Here is a 20,317-nt window from a genome sequence, read left to right as displayed (position 1 = left end):
TCAGTCCAAGTCTAGACCTCATGCGGAGTGAAGCAGCCCTAGATGACCCAGAAACTGATACGGTTCCCTCTTGCGTGCTCGCTCTGCCCGCTGCATTCCAGCTGTGGTATACTGCCGCAGGGCTCTGTACATATTGAGCGAGAGGCTGGACGGCTCTCTCTGTGTGTGTGTGTGTGTGTGTGTGTGTGTGTGTGTGTGTGTGTGTGTGTGTGTGTGTGTGTGTGTGTGTGTGTGTGTGTGTGTGTGTGTGTGTGTGTGTGTGTGTGTGTGTGTGTGTGTGTGTGTGTGTGTGTGTGTGTGTGTGTGTGTGTGTGTGTGTGTGTGTGTGTGTGTGTGTGTGTGTGTGTGTGTGTGTGTGTGTGTGTGTGTGTGTGTGTGTGTGTGTGTGTGTGTGTGTGTGTGGGTGGGTGGGTGGGTGGGTGGGTGGGGGGTGGGTGGGTGGGTGTGGTTTTTCACGTTTCTCAGCCTCGGAGCCTACTGACCCAGTAGGGTGAACGGTTAGGCAGTCTCTCAGTCGAACCCGTATGTTCCCCCCCCCCCCCTTCCAGCTGCGTGAGAGGCTTGAACTGAACTTTTTGTGAGTATTGTCATGTCGTGTGCGGGTGTTACTGGACTGTACGCAGCTGCTGTAGCAGGATTGTGCGAATGTGCCGCTGGCATCGCACAGTATACGATTTATGGCATGTTTGCACGTGTGCTGCAGAGATCTGTGTTGCTGTGTCAGTTTGTATTTTTCTCCAAGGCTTGCCTCCATCACTTTCTCAGTAGCCGTGTGCTGAGGTTTTAGTGTAACCCAGGTGCTAAACACAGGTGTTTCTTTTTTTTCTCATCTGCAACCTAATTATAGCTTGTGTGTCTCCCAGCCCTGTAGGTGGTGTGTGTGTGTGTGTGTGTGTGGTCTGGGTCATCTATGTTTCTGTTCATATGTGGATGGCTGTTGTCTCGCTCCCCTGCATGTCCATCAAGAGATCACAGGTGTGAGTCTCAGCGCTACGTTTCCGTTGAAAGTCTCGCCCGCTACTGTCTTCAGTGAGTGCGAGTCAGTTGAGGTTGCCCTAGTTTCCCGCACTGCTCTCCCCAAACTGTGCACTTGACTTTGGGTATCTATGTTAAACCGCACATGGGAGTCTTTGTCTCCTGTGGTGATGAGTTTTCTGTTTGATGTCCTATTTGGGGTGGTGAGGGATTTTTATGAAGTGTGTGAGATCATTTTTCACACTGTGTATTGCAGAGAAAGTTTATGAACTGTTGGTGTGAGCTGAAACTTATAATGTGCATCAGATTGTAAGGGCAGAGAGGAGGTGTCATGTCCCCTGCAGCGTTTATGTTGTGCTTTATGATGCTTTCCTGCAGTGAAAAGAAATTAAATGTCAACCGATTTTTTTTTTTTCTTTCTTCTTTTTTTAGCAGAACAGAAAATACATCTCACCTACTGCTGTGTATATATATATATACACACAGTGAAAACAGCCTGGAATAACCAAAGTAGGGTGTTAGATTCACTGCTCTGCTTCACTTACATTAAACAAGGAAGGGGAAGTGGAGTGCACATGAGGGGAACATCATCATATCAAAATAACTTACAATTTCTGGCAGGTTAATTTTACCTTCATCTTATAACTGATATGCAAACTCATTAATGGGAACTCAAGCAATTTTTGACACCAAAGTCTGTTGACATGTCTTGGGGGGGGGGGGGGGGGTACTACTTCATATGTGAATGAAGTTGAATAAAGAGATTCGTGTCTCAAGAAGTAGCTGAGGCACAATTGGTTGGGTTTGAAGACTACAATGTATACATTTATAGATGGACATACACTATATTGGGCAATATGTTGATATATTGAGTGTTATCTTTTCCTGATATTTAATTTATTTATTCAACCCTGCAATATACCATCACGATATCCAATTTGAGGTATTTTGGTCAGAAATATTGTGATATTAGATTGCGTGCGTGCGTGCGTGCGTGCGTGCGTGCGTGCGCGCGCGCGCTTTGAGTCGCATGTTGAGGCCAGGGTCCTATCAGAGGTCAGCCGCCTGCTGTCTCTCTGCGTCTCACAGGTGCACACACACTGATGATCTCGTCAGCGACGAAGTCCCGTGATGAGAGTGGACAGCACATACGGATGACTGGAGGTTCAGCGAGGTGGACCGGAAATAAAACTAGCCTGTTGTTTTTCTGGGTGGAGGAGGAGGAGGAGGAGGGCTGACACTGTTTCTAAGAAACCTGCAGACTTACTTGTTTGTTACTTATTTTACCTTCTTATTGCCAACATGCACTCTATTATCTGTATCTCTGTCTTGTTCTTGTGCTCCCCGTCTTTCCTTTTCTTTCTCTGTGTTTAAGAGTCCGTCTAAGCAATGATTATGGCGTCTTAGATTTATGTATTGGCTAGAAAATGACTTGATTTATTCCTTGCTGTGACTGAAAGGAAAGCAAAAATACACAAAAGACACTGGCAATATATGTAGCTGTGTGTGTGTGTGTGTGTGTGTGTGTGTAATATCGTTGATGGTGGTATTGCCTCACAAGCTTCTCTAACATTTCTTATTATATACTTTCCCCATGCACTTGTTTGCTTACGGCTGCAAGCAAGCTAGTTCACTTCAAGTTATTTCTGTTATAAGACCGGAGGGTAGACCGAAGCGAGAGGTGCAATAACATATTCAAAACGTGTTGCATAATTAATGTATAGGCTTGAGATTAAGGATTTGAACCTATTCTGTCACGACGCGGGGCCTCTGCGATGCCGACGTGCCGCGGCAGTGTTTTTCCGTGAGACTAGTCAAGGCTACCTCTGGAGAGAGAGAGATGGAGGAAGAGTGGAGGGCCTCTCGCTACATGCCAAGGCCACCGGCTTGCTCTCTCTGGCTGGGGAACCGCAAGCCTTGGATTGAAGGTGTGTTGCTTTATGTGGGGGGGGGGGGGGGGGGGGCTGCCTCTGAGTCTCTGAATAAATCACAACACAGAAGGACATTCGGAAACAAGACACTTTGATATCGCCCTCTCTCTCTCTCGCTCGTCCTTCTGTCCTCTCGTGTCTCCCTTGTACGACTTTACTAGCCGATGCCCGATTCTTTCATTTATCATTTTTTTTGTCTCGCATTCTCACCCTGCTATCACTTTTCCTGCCTCCTCTCCATCCTTCACTTCTATGATCTCACCAGAACTTTCAGAAGGGCTACTGCATCTACATATTGCTCACTTCCTGACCCTTCGCTGCCCACACACACTGTCCACCATCAGCAGCGTTCAACAGGCCATCTGCAATATATATCGACCTGTAAGGCTCCAGTGGTCGTCTCTCCTGCTGCTGCTTTTACGCTCAGTAGCAGCCTGAAGTGTTTCTGTTGGCTCCAACCAGCCAGTAGAAACCCGCCGTAATCACTCTCGCACCCCGATGCTGCCTTTCATCCCCTGTTAGCAGCAAGGAGGTGTGATCTGTGGCTGTAATTCATCCGGCAAAGCAACCACTGCATGTGGAAGACTTCTTTTCGGCCCAGCAAAGCCTTGCTCAAGGGGGATGTTGATCCCCCCCCCCCTCAAACGGGGTGAAGCTTGACCAGAGCGCTAATAATGAATAGCTCCTATTTTCTTAACTCTGTGCAAATCAGTCTGTTTTGTATCCACAGTGTTTGACAACGGAGGTTTTAAATGAGCTTCTTTACATTCTCCAGACGCATATGAATGGACGTTCATAAACGATTCATCAGCTCTTTATTAGTCTCTTTTCTGCTTGATGTTGGGAGCTGATTAATGGCAACAGTGTGTGAGGCCGTTGGCTCTCTTCAAGCATTAACACGATGCAGTAAATAGTTTTGTTTTTTTTCTGTTGTGAAGACAGACATCCAGTTTGAGTTTTCCTCCTGTTTGTGCTTACCAGTGTTTTTGCTTCCTGTCATTCCTGAGAGCCATGTTGTTGTGTCTACAGACAAAGGTTCTCCCCGCCATCTGAGACCAAACATCAAGGAGCGCTTTGTTGTCTCTCAGAGTCAGCCGAGCCATTGTGTTGCGCTCGGGGTTCTGTTGCTTTTTGTGGCCTGAGCAGATTCCCCATCTGTAAACCACCTGCCTCACCCCGTGTTACCCTGGCTGCGTCCATGCTGGCCACACGTCAGTGTTTTCCATTTCCTGTGGATGTTGCACGCTGTCAGGCTGCCTAGCCCTTATCTTATTCCCAGCTAAAAACTGAAGAATAACATGGTACGGCTCGGCTCAGCTGGGTTTAGCATGGCTCTCTATTGAGAGAAGAGGGGTATTGTAGTGGCGGACCAGCTGGGTTTAATGTTGCCTTCGGGGCTTGTTGCTGTGTCTGTTCTTTTGTTGTCTGGAGGGGAAGCTTAAACACCCCGTGTTTGTATTTGTGTGTGTGTGTGTGTGTGTGTGTGTGTGTGTGTCTGTGTCCAAATTGTCTGGCAGCATTTTACAGCCCAGACAGTGCTGTGGAAGAAAGGCACAGGAAATACCAATGGCGTTTTCTCAACAACGGGACAGCTACCGGATGTATAGCAGTCTTAAGGCATCTGGTGAAAGTTTGTGATTATATATACGAAGCAGAAGGTTCCAGAAGTAGATTTTAGTAAATGTACACACCTCTTCTGAACTTAAGGTGGAAGGAGAGCCACTTCCTGCCAACATCTGCATGTGAAGTGATTCATTTCCTGTTGACAGAAAGTGTGAGGACAAAGGGCAAGACGTGCTGGCACAACCCAATGCAACGTGGTTAGCTGTTAATGTTTTTCAGTATCCATTACAGGGCCGGCTGACAAGTGAAACGTGTCATGTCTGATTTCTGTTTCCATGTATTCAGTGAATAGATATATGGGGGGGGGGCTTGCAATGCACTGATTACATCATCCAATGACATCGTACCCACAGCAATGAAAGCCTGGCCTGAGGAATGCCCTCCACTTGTGTTTTTCTCCCCCCCCCCCCCCTTTCTCCATCGCTGTTTCACATAAATGTGGTTTACATGCAATTAACCCATAAAAGGCAAAGTTGAAGTTCTTTGAATCGTATTCCCCCAGTCCACAAATAGCCTGACTTCAGCCACATTTCTTGTTGCTGCCTCTGTACCACAAGCGAAGCCCTCCCCCACAGTTTTACTGTAACGTGACAATAATAAGGCAACCACGGGCAAAGCCTCAATGAATGGCTTCGGAGGAGCCGGGCTCGGCACGCAGGAGGGATGAAAGTGTTTCAGCAGCGGCCAGCCACCACACTGTTAGGGTGGAGGCTGAGCTGGCATCGGCACCGGCTCGTGACTGACCAGACAGGCAGGGCTGGAGCCTGTCAGCGGGTAAACATAGGGAGGGCATGGGTGTAGCATATGGTTTAAGAAGTCGCCGCGGGGGGGATAAATAAATAATAGGAAGGCTGAGGGCAGCGTTTAGGGGTTAGCAAATGAATGGGTGAGCCCAAAGATCGGGCATGGGGCATCTGTCAGACTTGGGGAGGTTGCTGTGGTGAAAGGGTGTGGCATGCATGAAGCGGAGGTTGGGCACAGAGTCTCGGTAGACGGGAATGAGCAAAAGAACAATAACAAGGACCTGTGCTCCAGAAGGCACAAAAGACGGAACAACAGAATATTTAGAGTAACGGCGCCAGTTTATTATTCGTAGCGAGCATGAGCTCATGTGTTGTGGCTGCGTGCGGTGGTGTGATACTGATGAGCCGCTGGTGATGAATAACATTGTGCCTCCAACAGTGCACTCAGTCACTCTGCCGGATAGGCAAAGAGCACCCAGCAGGGATGAAGAGGTTTTTTTTATTTATTTTTTTTTATTTATTTATTTATTTTTTGGGTGAAGCCAGGGTCCTGAAGCCACTCAAGACATGTGTGGCGTTGGGTGTGTTTGCATGTGTGGAATTAAGGGTAGCTTGATGTATAACCACAGCTGGGAAAGGGGGGGAGGGGGGTCTGTGGGAGAGGACGGAGAGACAGCTGGCAGAGCAAAGGGTGAGTGTAACGAGGAGCGAGTGTGACAGCCACAGTGACTCCTTTGTTCCCACTCACTTGTGCCAGTCGCAGCGAGTAGATGGCTGATCTGTGAAGTGACTGAATTCTTTCACAGCACCTAGACAAGATACACAGTCTAGCATTACACCAACTCTCTCCTCAGTGTGTGTGTGTGTGTGTGTGTGACTCTATACCACAGAGAGCTGGCGGTGGCCGGCAGGAGGTTTCCACAAGATAGCCCAATACCATCTTCCATAATGTCAGTGCACCGGAGAGCACTTATTACACTTGTGATGATTGTCATCAGTGCGAACGTAATTGTAGCGCCAGCAAAATTGAACAGTAAGCCCGTTCCCTATATGCGTAGGTAATGAGTGTTGTTGAGGGGCCTGTGTTCTCTCCTGAGTTATGGTTTAATAAGAGGATTAATCTTTGCTCTGGTGGAGGATGTGTGCAGTGGTCCTTCTGGAGGATACCGCTGCTACTCGTCGAGTCTATCAAGGCGCAAGGTCACTTGAGACGGCTTACTCCACTTTTCTTTTATTAAACCTGTCTGCCGTGTGTTCACACGGGCATTTATCTTTCTCCGCACGTACATTTTCACTCCTCAATACCGGTAGCCTGTAAATAATAGACCAATGGGTAGAAGGTGTACGCCATCTCCTATTCCCTCCTATTAAACGGTGCTTTTTTTTGTCTTCTTTCTCTGAAAGCCCTACACTAAAGTATCCACTCTCTTACCACCATTTAGCTTTCCAGTTATTGTTTTTTTTCCAGGAGTTCAATAAGCCTTTTCAGCGCCTGACTTCTTCCTCTGAGTATCTGAACCATTTAGTTCAAGTAGGACATGTAAAAATAGCCAAATCAATCCCAAATGTTCTCGGGCTTTTCGCACATCTCGATCTAGGCTAGCACAACCCAACAGGGGATAGAGTGACACGGCATTCAAAGCTGGGCAGAGTGACTGGCGAACTGGCACTTTGGAGGAGGGCACGTTCATTAAAAATGTGACTGGTAGCAGCGAGTCGGGCCTTGACACACTTTAAAAGCCATTAAAGAGGCAGCGGCGGATTATGGTTTGTTGAGTTATGATGATGATATGACCTTTTGGTTATTACATGCTTCAGCGGCGGTGGTAATCCTCTGAGCTAAGTGGAGACCATGTTTCCATTAAGAGATGCATGTGACGTGTTCGACGCTGCAGCGGGAGTTCACAGCGGACCAAATAATCGATTGTGCAGAAATGTCACATAGTGTAAAGTGTTGTGTGAGTCCACACGCGAGATGGCACAGAAAGACCTGCAGGGCTAAGCAGCAATGCCTTTTCAGTAGCAGGCGGGCAAAGAGCAAACGTAGAGTTTCAGATAATGTTTTTATGTTTTATTCATATCATTTATGGATGTCACACTAGCTAAACTTGTGAGCATCAGCTCACATTAACAACATGGTATTATTGTTGCTTTGGCGCTAATGTTAATGATAGAATTAAAGACACTTTTATTTCTATTAAAACCTTCATGCCATCTCGTTCTTACGTGAACAGTATTGTGCAGTATTTGCAGGGAGCGCCATTGCGTGCGATGCAGGTTAACACCGTATGTTCAGACCATCAAGTTACAACAAACACTGATAATTGGATCCAATCACGACCACGCCTGTTACTGTTACTGAGAATGATGAGAGATGCTGAAGCACTGCTATAGCAGCAGTGGTTCGGTGCTGCGTAGACCTAATCATGCGGAGGTGGCCCTGTCTTTGCAAGGCACTAAACGTATCAGAAACTTTCTGTTTATTGGCGTTTCGTGGGAAAACCTGCACTGCAGGTTACGGCGGGAGCTAAATGTACACCACCATCCTGTGTGTACGACTTTCTCTGATACCATATCGTCTGAAAGCAATCCTCATTGTGTCTGTTTGTTCAAACGCTGGACAAAATGAAAGCCTGGCCTTGGTGGCTCAGCAATCATTTGCAATGGAAATTCCCTGACCCGGGATGCCCGATCCTTCACATCCCATTTAACTCGATGGAGCACATGCCGGCCCTGTGAGCAGCGTTAAGCTCCTATAATGTAACAAAGCAGGTCTGGACCTTAAACCTCACTAAGATACTCAGTTAAAATACTCAGTGTATCATGTAACATGTTGTTCAACAGTCTCTTGCACCATTTCACAATTAAATGTTAAGCCCCTCCTGATTAAAACATCTGTTTTGATTCTTCTTTCTTAGGTGACTTTCACTTGTGTGTGTGTCACATCTTTTTGCAAACTAACTAATTTGGAGCCCAATTGTCCAATATGTAAGTTGCAGAAATGTGATGTGGAAACTTGAACCCTCTGACACACACACACACACACACACTGGGAAGTATGAAACGTCCTTTTTTCAGTATAACTTTTGAAATAAACAATATTTACATATTCATAGATTTCAGCTTTTTAATGAGGCAGAAAGAGTAAATGTACTTTAAAAGGTTTTTTAACTAAATTGAAGGGGGGGGGGGGGGGGGGGGGAACCCACCAGACACGTATGCCAAGCAGAGTATTTTATAAGTTTGTAGGTGAGTGAAACTGCAGCCAAGTTGTTGTTTTTTTAATGTAATTGTCAGCTAAATTCTCCTATCTCGTACAGTGAACACGATGGTTTTTCTTGCGGTACAGATGAGGCATTTTCTCCCTGGTTACAATCCATCCATCTGTGTTCGTACATTTTGAAAAGAGACGTGTTTAACAAGATGGGCACCATAACATACGAGGCCTAACACTTACAGTAATTACCGCACTCGGCCATAGAAACGTTCTCCTTTCTTTCTAAATTGAGTGAAACTAAGCCTTTAGCTGCAGTATTGTTCTTGCATAATCCTCGCTGCTCTATTCTGGGACTTCCACACAGCCCATGCCTGGTCGGCAGAGTGCTCTGCTCTCTTTTTTTTTTTTTGTTTTTTTTGTGGGATCGTGTTTGTGTGTAAGTAACTTCCCAATGCACCTGCCCGTTTGGTTTTCAATTAGCACACAAGAGATGTGCCATTATTATCTTCCTCATGAACAGCGCTAATCCAGTTGAGGGACGGAAGAATCCCTCAAGAGCTGTACACCGTTAGCTGGGATGTGATAACCACGGTCTGTGTTTTATGAATGAGAAGCCCCTCAGAGGGGAGTTCACGTCTTTTGTCCATTGCTTGTGTAAGCACTTGTGGTTGTGTAAGCATCTCTTCCATCACAACCTTTTGTCTGGTACTCCCCCCCCCCCCCCCCCCCCCCTCCTCCTGCTGTCTGGGGTGTAATTTTAGCACGTTGAGGAAGTGGGATTGCAGCCCCTATTTTTTATTTTTTCTAAACTCTTGGTCTAACAGAAAGACAGTTGTGCTTGACCCTGCTGAATTGAATGTTAAAACATAGTGAACGAGTGGATTTTTAAGGATTTCTACCTTCTTTTTTTAACTGAGGGTAAAGCAATTCCATTTTCCAACTGCTGCCTTTGTAAAGGTTATTTTTCATTTCCGTAACAGCATTTGTATGAGCCAGACTACTAAGCATGTGGTGGTAAAACATGCCTGTCATGCGGCTGTGTTGGGGAAGAGTTATCGATCTGCCCCGCAGTAATGCAGTTTGATTAGTTACACTATGTGGAAACTGGAGCTGGTCATAACTTGGTGTCTGTTTTTTCAATGAGGGCCCAGCTTCGTAACACGGTCAGTGTTTTTATAGACAAAAGGCAGTTTATGTTTATGCTGCTGTATGCCTTCTCTGAAATGCACCCACTTGGAATAAGAGGGGGAGAGAGAGAGAGCGAGAGAGAGAGAGAAATGCTCTGATGGGCTCACTGTTCTGTTAGAGTAGTCAAGGTCACTTTATGATGGAGGCGTTTTGCTTGTGAATGAAGAATGCAGTGCTGGTCCCTCCTGATGCTACAACGCCTCTCGCCTCCTCCAACACACACACACACACACACACACACACACACACACACACACACACACACACACACACACACACACACACACACTTCACGGTTAGACAATGGGACTATAGACCTGTTTCCATGACTTCCCTCTCTGACCAACCAAAAAGCACCATTCATCCCCGCCTCGGTCACGTGACCTGGCAGGGTTTTTGTGTGGTCCCTACCCCTCCCCTCTAAACATTCTCTCACACACACACACACACACACACACACAGTGAACTTTTTCAGGATGGCTTGTTCCTTGAAGCGTGGCCCCAGAGGCTCCAATCACTGTTGTCTGCCGTGATCAGTCATGGGGAAGCTCTGGTCAAACCATTCCTCGTCTCTTCCTTCGCCCCCCCCCCCCCCCCCCCCCACTCTTTTGAAGAATTGCACTTTGATGTTGTGTGTTTTTCTACTTCACAAACTGTTGTCTTTGGAAACAAGGTGCACTTTTGTTGTGTTTCTTTTGACTCTCTTGAGCTCGCCTCAGTTTTTAGCACTTGATATTTCATGATATCGAAGAAGTCGACGTAAACTTCACTTTTCATGACAAAGAAGGGAAAGAGAACCCACAGTTGGAAAATGTCTTTATTAATACTCTTCCATCTTTTTTTTATCTTGCATGTGGTAATATTGAGAGGATAGTTGGATTTTTTTTTTTAAGATAATATATTATTATAAAATATGAATTTATGAATATAAAATAGGTAAGTTCAAACTGTAATTACTTCCCAAAAAAGTCATAGTTCATATTTTTTTAATATATCATTTGTTTTGCCAATAACTGCAACAAAAGTTTGTTAATTTACAAAGGTTTGAACACTTTGTTACAAATTATTAGAATATGTTGCACTTCATGAGCTATGACTAAATAAAAATGTGATGTTAAGGACTTCCTTGCCGAGAGTCGGATGAGAAGATCGACACCACTCTCACATCTGTGCGTTCATTATAAGGCTTCAGGCTGCAGCGAGTTAGCTTAGCGTGCAAACTGAAAACGGTGAAAAATAGCCATCTTTGCGATGTCCAAAAGCAACAGAACCCACCTTACCATCACCCCTTAAACTCACTAATTAACATGTTTAATCTGTACAAAAACCAAAGTGTAAAAATAACAAGTTATGTTTCTTGGCTGGGAGCAGTGACCTCCTGGAGTCTCGGCTGGTTACCTTTCTCCTCGGTGTTTGTACGGATTAAACAACTGAGATATAACTTGTTAATTAGCGAGTTTAAGAGGTGCTGCTCTGTGGGTTTTTGTTACCTTTTGACCGAACTGTTTCCCCCTATTTCCAGTTTGATCAAACGGATATGAGAGTATCAATCTATCTGCTACAGATCCTACACTGTGGTAAAAGTCAGCCTGAAACATTGTCATTCTCTGAATGACCGTGAGATTTTCTGTCGGTTATCATGATAAGAAATGCATCTACAATACAACACTTTAATAGCACCAGAGTGTCGCTCCTGGAGTAAATTTATACCACAATAAACATTTGTTTGAATCCCATCCATAGTCTGCATGGTGTTAAGATTCATACACCGCTGCTGTTTTTAGTATGATGACACATTCTAGTCTGTTCCTTCAGGCATCCAGGCCTCTTCTTTCCAGCTTCCTCCTAATGGTCCAGCTATGTAAGTTGATTACACCAAAGACCCCACGGGCCTGCAGCCAGACCAGCCGCTGTGGAGTCTTCTGGGGACGCGCATAGCAAAGCAGACATTTTTATATCCCCAACCCACATCTCTAGCTGAGGTAATTTAAGGTTTTAGAGTCCACTGTTATCAGCCTCAGAATTTAAACCAGAGGTCCATAAAAGCTTTCTGGTGAGGATCAGAGTGGTTGAGTGCGCAGGATTCTTTCGGAGGAAAATAATGTTGTGGTGTCTTTCATGGTAACTCAAGTCGAATTATTTGCAAATCCTTTTTCTAAGGATCTCTGCCTGCTTACGACTAAAATAGATGCTAATGTCTCTTTGCCGATTGCACAAGTCAGCATGATCACTACATGGTACGTTGGTTGCTCTCATCACAGCTAGAATCCAACAATCCCTGCAATGTTTCCTGCTGCTGCAGAAAGCTCTCAGAGTTGCGATCGAGGTTTGTATATTGAATCGGGCAGTATTTCCGTAACTCATTCTTTTAATATCTGTCACTTTAGAACAAGAATCAAGATTCAAGACGGAGATAAAGATACACTGTGGAAAGTGAGTGTTTGACCTGGATCGGCTGCTTTGAACGGAGCCGAGAAGCCCGAGAGCAGAAGGTCACACTGTCAGTGACTTTCTCAGCCTGTGGGCTCTCTCACACTCACACTCACACACACACACACAGACACACACACTTTTTTTTTTCTCTTTTCCTTACTGGCAGTGAAAAGGCTTCCAGGGTAAACACCTGATTGTGCTCCTCTTTTCTGTTTTGAAGCTCTCACCGCCGACCTTGATGCGGACTGATATTGAGTTATGTAATGGGGGAGGATGGCTTGTTATTTTTAAATCTAAAGAGAAAGGAGATTGTGTTTGAACAGAGCACATAGCCTATTGTGTTTCCGTTGGCGAGGCAATGGAGGGGAAAAAACAACATGTGTAATGGTTACCTTACGTAACTCTCTCGAACACACAAGCTGTGAGTGCAGAGGATTCAAATATACACACCGGGGTATTTTTAATGTTACAGGTAATGTTTCATAAGCACTTAAATATCCCAAAATATCCCGAGTTGATTGATCAGGGAGCAGTGGTGAACAGCGTGTCACCATGTTTGTCTGCTCACTGATGGATAATGTAAACACTCGATCCATTAGAATAAAAATCCAAATGAATTCAGTCATCAGTCATGCTGTTGATAATGAGATAATGGCATTTGGCCGTCAAACACCAAACATCTTTATCAGTGATCCGTATTTACTGAATTTCAGTTCAACCACGACGACTTTGTTGTGATGATGTAACTATTTGTAAATGTAGTATTTGGTATTATTATCTCCATATATTACTTAAAGGCATAGTTTGTCAGTTTGGGAAGTACGTTTATTCCGTTTCTTGCCGGGAGCAGATGAGAAGATCAATACCGCTCTCACACCTGTGCAGTAATGATGAAGCTGGAGCCATCGGACGGTTAGCGTAGCTTAGTTTAGCACAATAACTGGAAACTGGGGGGGGGGGGGGGGGGGGAACTGCTAGCCTGGCTCTGTCCAAAGGTAACAAAATCGGACTAACAAGTAAAATATTGTTTGTTCAGTCCATTCTTAAATTGAGGTGTAAAAACGTAAGTGTGCAGGAAGGAAAACCTCTTGGATAGAGCAGGGCTAGCTGTTTCCCCGTTTCCAGTATTTATGCTAGCCTTAGCTAACTCTCTAGCTAGCATCATATTTACCGTTGAATTTAACCCCAGAATAGAAGTAGTATTTGTGAACAATTGCCCTCGTAAATAAGCATACTGGCAGATAATCACACAAGCATAATAGTCACAGCAGCACGACCAGTATAAGCTTGCTGTTTGCTATGTTCGCTGCCTCCTTTATGCCGTGCAGGGTTAGTTTATTTCACTCACTGAACCTATGCGGTGTAAGTCTACCGTGAGACGAGCAGGGAGTCGGCAGCACATTAGCCTGTATGACCATGTTCCAATTATCACTGTTTTAAAGCATTCCCGTGGATAATAAGAGGATAGGTTGCACACACACAACACGTGGGCAGTGAGACCCAACTAACGGTGTAACTCTACTTGACATTTCATGCAGTTACATAGACCCAGGAGTGTTTGGTCCAATTAAATAGCTGCTGGAGCCAACGGGTTATTAACTCTGTATGAAAGGTGTGATGTGGGCTGTATTTTACTGGGGGAAATAATGTATTATGCCACATACATGTTTTCAGTACGGTGTTTTGAATTGTCATGTCTGTAATGTAGTCGTGCATTACTGTATGCTGATGTTTTGCAGACCAGCACACAAGGATGTGTGTTGATGTCCAAACTGCAACTTGATGGAGGGATCTTCTGCTGTATGTGGGCCATGATAATTGCATTAAATTTAAATTAATCCAGTTCAGACTTCCGAGCAGGAAGTCTGTCTCTCTGCAGCATCCTCTCTGTGACAACTACAGCAGCTTATGTTAACTTAGCAGCCAGCCAGAGGCCGTCGTTTCTTGAGCAAGGCCCAAGGAGATGGTTACTGTTGCGCTTGTGTTGTTTTGGGAAGCAGCACATTGTGTGATCAAACGCCTACGTGTGAGCTGTTGTTTTGGTGATGTGCAGTTTGGAAACTGAAAGGTGGCCCAGCTTTCTGTCTACGGTAACCATTTGTAACGCGGACCGCTGTATGTCGCACGGATCATAACCAATGGAGTTTGCCGATTACAAGTAAAGCATGTTGCTCCTCTTCGAGTGGAATACATTTGGAAGTGGTTTTAAATAATAGATGATCCCCTGAGGTGTAGTGGAATCATCTTTGCCCGACAACCTCCTCTTCAAGCAGACTGTGGGAATGTGCAGATTCAATTCCTGGTTGTAAAATGGGAAAGAAAATCTGTGAGTAAGAAAAAAGGGGCTTTGAAACACTAATTGAGCGAATGACATTAACACCTGTCTGATATTATTATCCAGCATCTGCATTTACATTTTTACACTTTTGGGGTTTTCATCTGACACTCTCAGTCAGAGCCATTTAGAGTTGAGTGGAACCATGAACTCAAACTTCTGACACTCCAGTATTACAAGCCTCTGGCAGTAATGCGGGCAACAGTCAGATCCACAGCTGACTGATGATGGTCTCTCCTCAATAGTACAATAACAACAAACAATTATTTTGATAATTAGTCAGACTGTTGTAACAATAATCAGTAAAAAAACTTACAAATTGCTTGTTTCTGACTGAGAACGGACACAGGAAATTATTGTTTAATTATCTATTATTTTATTTGAAGCACTAGGTCCAGAGCCAGGCTAGCTGGTTCCCTCTGCTTCTGGTCTTTCTTGTCTGTAGCTTCATGTTCAACAGACATGAGTGGTATTGATCTTCTAATCCCACTCACTGCAAGAACATGAAGTCCCCCCCCCATTAATATTGACTCCTTTAATACTACACTATAGTTAATAGTCCAAAAGGGTCGAAAAAGATACAATGTTTAAGGTTTTTAAACGGGCTAAGATGCTTCTTTAGGATACTACATTCCACTGTGAGCTTTTTCACATCCTCCTGGATCTGTCTTCCTATAATATCACATTTTATGTATCATTTTGCCATATTATGGATCGTTGGTCTGTTCTGCACACACAAACATCGTCTGCCCGTCCAGGGAGAGGGATCCCTCCTCAGTTGCTCTTCCTGAGTTTTTATTTTTCCATTTTTCCCCTTTTTTAAAGAAAGTCAGGGGTAGTTATTTCTTTATCTGCAGCGAGGGTTGAAAAGGACAGAGGGTGTCGTACGATACAGATTGTAAACCCCCTGAGGCAGAGTTTTTATATTGGGCTATATAAATAAAAATACACTTTTGCACACTATGATTTTACTGCAGTGCAGATTTAATTTTTTTCTTGCCTTGTAAATAACACAATTGCCTCTAAATCACTGCCAGCATTTAAGATTCCCGTGTTTTCAATAATATCTGATTTTCACAAACTTAAGCCTTTATGTTTGCCAGTAGTAATTACGTCTCACATTTCTTTAAAACACTGCTTCAACACAACCTGCCTTGCATACTAAGGCTGAACAGCTCCTGATTGGATCAACACACAGCCTGGACAGTCAGGTTAACGGCACTCGGACCAAAACTACAATCTGCTGCTCTTTGAGCAAGTAAAAAAAAAAAGAAGGGGATTTTGGAGGCAGACTGAAACAGAGCAGCATCCTGTGGATGGGGTCAGCGGGGCTGACGGAGCACAGAGACCGGTATTCACCAGGGAGCTGAGATAGCTTGGATAGATTATTAAAGCTTTGACATGGAGTTGGGCAGAGTCCCCAGTGAGATCTCTGACTCAGCAGACTTCACTCTGTTTGTAAAGCACAAAAAAATAGTCTCAGCTGTCCTGCAAGAATTCATTAGTGGCAAAGGTCCTCTGAACTTTTCTCACTTCCTCAGATCTCCATGAAACTTGGTCGTTTTTTTTTTTTTTGTTGAGGCCAAACCGAAGCACATGACGGCTCGACTCAAGCACAGCCGTGTTCTCTTTCCCTTATTTTCTCTGCTTGGCACAAGACGGAAACCCGGCGAGGATGGGATCGGTTTCTATTAGCTTGTTGTTTGTTTGCTGGTGTTGCTGTGTTGAAATGTTTTTCTACTCGGGCTGCGTCTTGGATGCTTGTCTTTCTGAGGCTCTAAGGAGTTCGAGTCAGAACCGAACGTCCTGGACGCGTGCTTTTATGAGATTCATACGAACCAAGGCTGACCTCAGCATGGGTGGAGTGAACATCTGTTTTTGTGTGACACGTGCACAGATGGCCCGTTGCGCTCCCAGTCTGAACTGAAGATGTCATTGCCCTCCTCGAACAGTAAATGTTTCATTTGGGCGTTTAGCCTCTTTGCTCGTGATCAGCGGTCGTTTGTGACGGTGTGTAAACCGTCTGACTCGCTCTCTTGTTGTAGACTGTTGCTGACTGACTGTTGCATCAGTGGTGATGGAGGAGAAGTGAAAGCGTTTGTTGTAATCACCTGCTCTCTTGCAGTCTTTGAACATTAAATGCTTCATTGAATCTAACTTTGCTGTAAAAGCGATCCATGTCTGATGTACATTCCTAAAGATGCTTTGGGCGTTTTTATGGTGTCTCTCACAGGTTCGGCTGACTGCTGTGAAGAGTGAGGTTCACTGGATTTGTTTTCAGGCTAAATCACTAAAGCAGTGGTTAAATACACATTATTACCCTCATATCTGTCCAGCAAATTTAGGGCTACAGCCAGCAGCCGATCAGCTTAGCTAGACTGGAAATAGGGGGAAACTGCTTGATTGGCTCCATCCAAAAGGAACTAAATCGACCTTTGAGCACCTCGAACGCTCACTAACTAACACCGAAGCTGTCCCTCATTCTGTGGTACTTGCCATCATTTCCCCCTTTTCCAATTCATTTCAGCAGATTCAGCCCAAAGCTCTGGTCTTAAGGCCCTTCTGAATACACATTTCGAAGAGGCATTTAGTTTATTATGGAAAAGGCACTTTTTCATTGTTGAGACACCTCTTCCTTTGTCAGCTGAAATCTGGGGAATCACATCAGCTATACAACACTTTCTCTATCTTTTTTTTTTTCATTCATACAAAACCTGAAGTGTATAAACTTTGCCCACGGTAGTTATTTGCGCCTGGCCAAGAAGTAGTCCAGCACATAACCCCGAGTCTCGTCTTTCTTCGTACGAATTAAACAAACTAGATATAAAGTGATTAGTGAGGTTCAGAGCTGCTGCTCGGGGGATTTAGTGTCCTCGAAGACTGATCCAGGCCCGCTGTGTCCAATGCGAAGCAAACCTGTTAAAAGGCTCCAGTTGTTTATTCTCACAGCAATGCACCCGAGCAGGGCAACACCAACGATATATTTATGAGATAGGTTTGCCGTTGATTAATCCAATCAGCTCAATTAAGTGTTTTTAACTGCTAGGGATGCAGGGTTTCTTTCTTCACACTTGGATTAGACTCGGCTTTTCTTACTCGCTGTCATTTAATCTTTAAATTTTGCCGCTCTTTTGTCTGACAGACCCGTTTCCTCTTTTCTCGACAAACGCCTACTTCCTCCTTCCGTCTGTCTCTCTCAGCACTCTCGCTTTGCCTGCGGCGAAGCACTGCACAAACCGTGGTGAAGTCTTTGTCGGTGGCTTATGATGCTGAGGGCACTTTGCTTGCGGGAAGATACTCCGACTAAAGTTGATTAGAAAAAGAGTCGCCTTCTCTCTCCTCTTCAAGCAGTTGTTTGCGCAAGACGTGGGTTGATTAGGAGAAGAACTAGCAAGCCAGTTTGCTGTCAAGTTTTCCGGGTGAGTCCTCGCGTCTTCATGGTGTTTTTTTTGTTGTTGACGCTTCCTTTTCGCGCTGCACACAGGATGCAGTAGGCCTCAGGGTGCGGCTCTGTGCACTCTCCTGCCTCCTCTCCTCTCCAGTGTGTCACCAGTGGGCACGGACGCTGTGGTTGGACGTTTGCAGTCTGGAGAAATGAATGTCTTTGTACGAGCTGTGCAAGTCTGCTGGCTGATTCGAGATGGGACTCAATGTGGGTTTTTCCACATCTAAGCGGAGAAGAATGGAAATGTCAACGAACGGATGTGTTTTAAGACAGTTGAGCGTTGTGGCCTCATGGTTTTGGGGAGGATGGAAATGTGGTTTGTGCTTATGATTTTGGAAAGGATAGAAAAAGAGTATACTTACACTGCTGATACATCTGCTGCATTGTAAAGTAGTTACTTGGCACTATGAAGGCTCCTTCACATCACACATCATGGATTAGTTTTCTGCCCGTAGGCCTGATTTTGCCTTGTGTTTTCTTGTCCTCTGGAAAGTGTCTCCTTGTCTCTAAATGTTCCAGTGTTTTGATTATCTGGGTAGTGCAGGATCCCATCCAAGTACTTCCTAATTGTTTTCTGACTCACGTGTTTACTTCAAACTGCTGGCTTGCTCTGCTCACAACACAGTATTTAGACCGCGTTCAGCAATAAACCGTACAGCCTCGTGTGCAGATTCATCTTTCTAGATACACTTGCAGGAGATTCAGCGGTGTGGCGCGTGTGCACACCAGAGTTGCTCTCAGCAGGCCCTCGCCTCTGCGGGAGGTCGGTCGGCTGCTGTTGAGTCGTTACGAGCTGCTGGTACCAACGTTTGACAGGATATCCTTGTTGCAACATTTTAGTGGAAACCAGTTTGTGACACAGAGAGAAGTCACCGGGCTGCTGTCATGCTTTTCAGTCCGAATCTCCAAATACTCAATTGGATAAAAACAACTGTCCTCATTTGATACGTTGTTGTTTAAGGAACCTTTTTGGTGTTTGCATGTTGACCCTTTTAGAGCATGGCACTTCCTCCTTTGGTTGAATCTAGAAGCCATATTTCTAAACCCTGACCTCAGCCTCCCCCCCCCCTTTCCTTTCATCTTCTTCCTTTATTTGTAGCTGTTTTTCCAGCCCTTTGTCTTAGAGCCAGCAGCCTTCCTGTGGGGCTGGGTGTTGGGTATGAATGTGTATTTGGGAGGGATTGGGCATTCCACAATAGCAGTTAGTTTCAGTGTTGTCTTTCTGTCATCAAACCGTCAAACCAGGGTTACATACTCTAAAATATAACGTATTTGATAAAGAAAATATCCACATATTGAGTGAACACCTGAACAAATGTTGTGATTAAGAGTCTGTAAAAACTAGTTAGAAAAGCGTTTGATAGAAGTAACGGATAAAGGGTTTGAAATGGAGAGCTGAAAGTAATCGATAAGCAGATGAAATGAAATCTAAAAGTAAATGATGTATGGTTGAAATAGCGAAAAGTATTGGATAAAAATCAACACATTTGGATCATGATGGGTGGTGTTTATGAGGCCGTACTTGAGTTCGTCTGACAGTTTGAAACTTTGAACCAGAGATGGTACAACACTGAATTTCAGAGTGATGTTAAGTTACTGTGTGTGTGTGTGTGTGTGTGTGTGTGTGTGTGTGTGTGTGTGTGTGTGTGTGTGTGTGTGTGTGTGTGTGTGTGTGTGTGTGTGTGTGTGTGTGTGTGTGTGTGTGTGTGTGTGTGTGTGTGTGTGTGTGTGTGTGTGTGTGTGTGTGTGTGTGTGTGTGTGTGTGTGTTTCTGTGTTTGTGTGTGTGTGTTTCTGTGTTTCTGTGTTTCTGACATGCACACACCTCTCCTCACGGGTGTAACATGACCATCCTGTGTGTGTGTGTGCGTGCGTGTGGCCGTCACACTCGGAGCAACAATAACTCAGTCCTCAGCAACATGTCGCTGGCCTTTTGTATCAGCTCTCTGATAAAGGATGGTGCTCTTTTTCTCGGCTGTTTCTCTCACACACACACACACACACCACACACACACACACACACAGGCCCCTGCGGCGAAGCGGGCCCTTTGTAGAAGCATCAGATGAAGCGCTAGAAGGGGTTCTTTTGAAATCCACCCAGCACATAGGTTAATACACACACACACACAGACGTCTGCATACTAGATGCTTATAATGATAAGTTAGATGTTAGACTGTTAGATGCTTAACATGGTTATATATAGGCCCAAAATGCACACGGTGTTGTGTAACCTGATGTTGCACACACACACTCTAAGCACACGAGAGCCATAGCACAGGATGTGGCAGTTCAAGAGGATTTGTTTTTGAAGCCTATAAACGATTTTGATGTCAGGCTGGCCTCATGCTGTTGCTTGCTTCATGGTATGAGTGGGTGAAAGTGGCTAAAAAGGTTTTTATAAGAAATACAGCTTAAATTATTATTGGGT

The 20,317-nt window shown here is 44.7% G+C and overlaps 1 protein-coding gene across 3 annotated transcripts in view; it reads left to right on the top strand.

Moving 5' to 3' along the window:
* elmo1 (engulfment and cell motility 1 (ced-12 homolog, C. elegans)) overlaps window positions 1–20,317 on the top strand; it is a 95,194-nt gene that overhangs the window by 3,637 nt on the left and 71,240 nt on the right. Inside the window, exon 1 of one of the 3 annotated variants that reach the window (XM_076105437.1) lies at window positions 17,649–17,864. The exons of the other annotated variants lie outside the window; for them this stretch is intronic. The gene's annotated coding sequence lies outside the window, so the exon portion shown is untranslated. Of the gene's footprint in view, window positions 1–17,648; window positions 17,865–20,317 lie in introns of those variants that run through there. 3 annotated transcript variants of the gene reach the window in all.

Source organism: Anarhichas minor, unplaced genomic scaffold (genome assembly GCF_050575085.1).
Source record: "Anarhichas minor isolate MPS153535 unplaced genomic scaffold, ASM5057508v1 ptg000033l, whole genome shotgun sequence".
NCBI lineage: Eukaryota > Metazoa > Chordata > Actinopteri > Perciformes > Anarhichadidae > Anarhichas > Anarhichas minor.
This window is presented reverse-complemented; position numbering and strand designations above follow the sequence as displayed.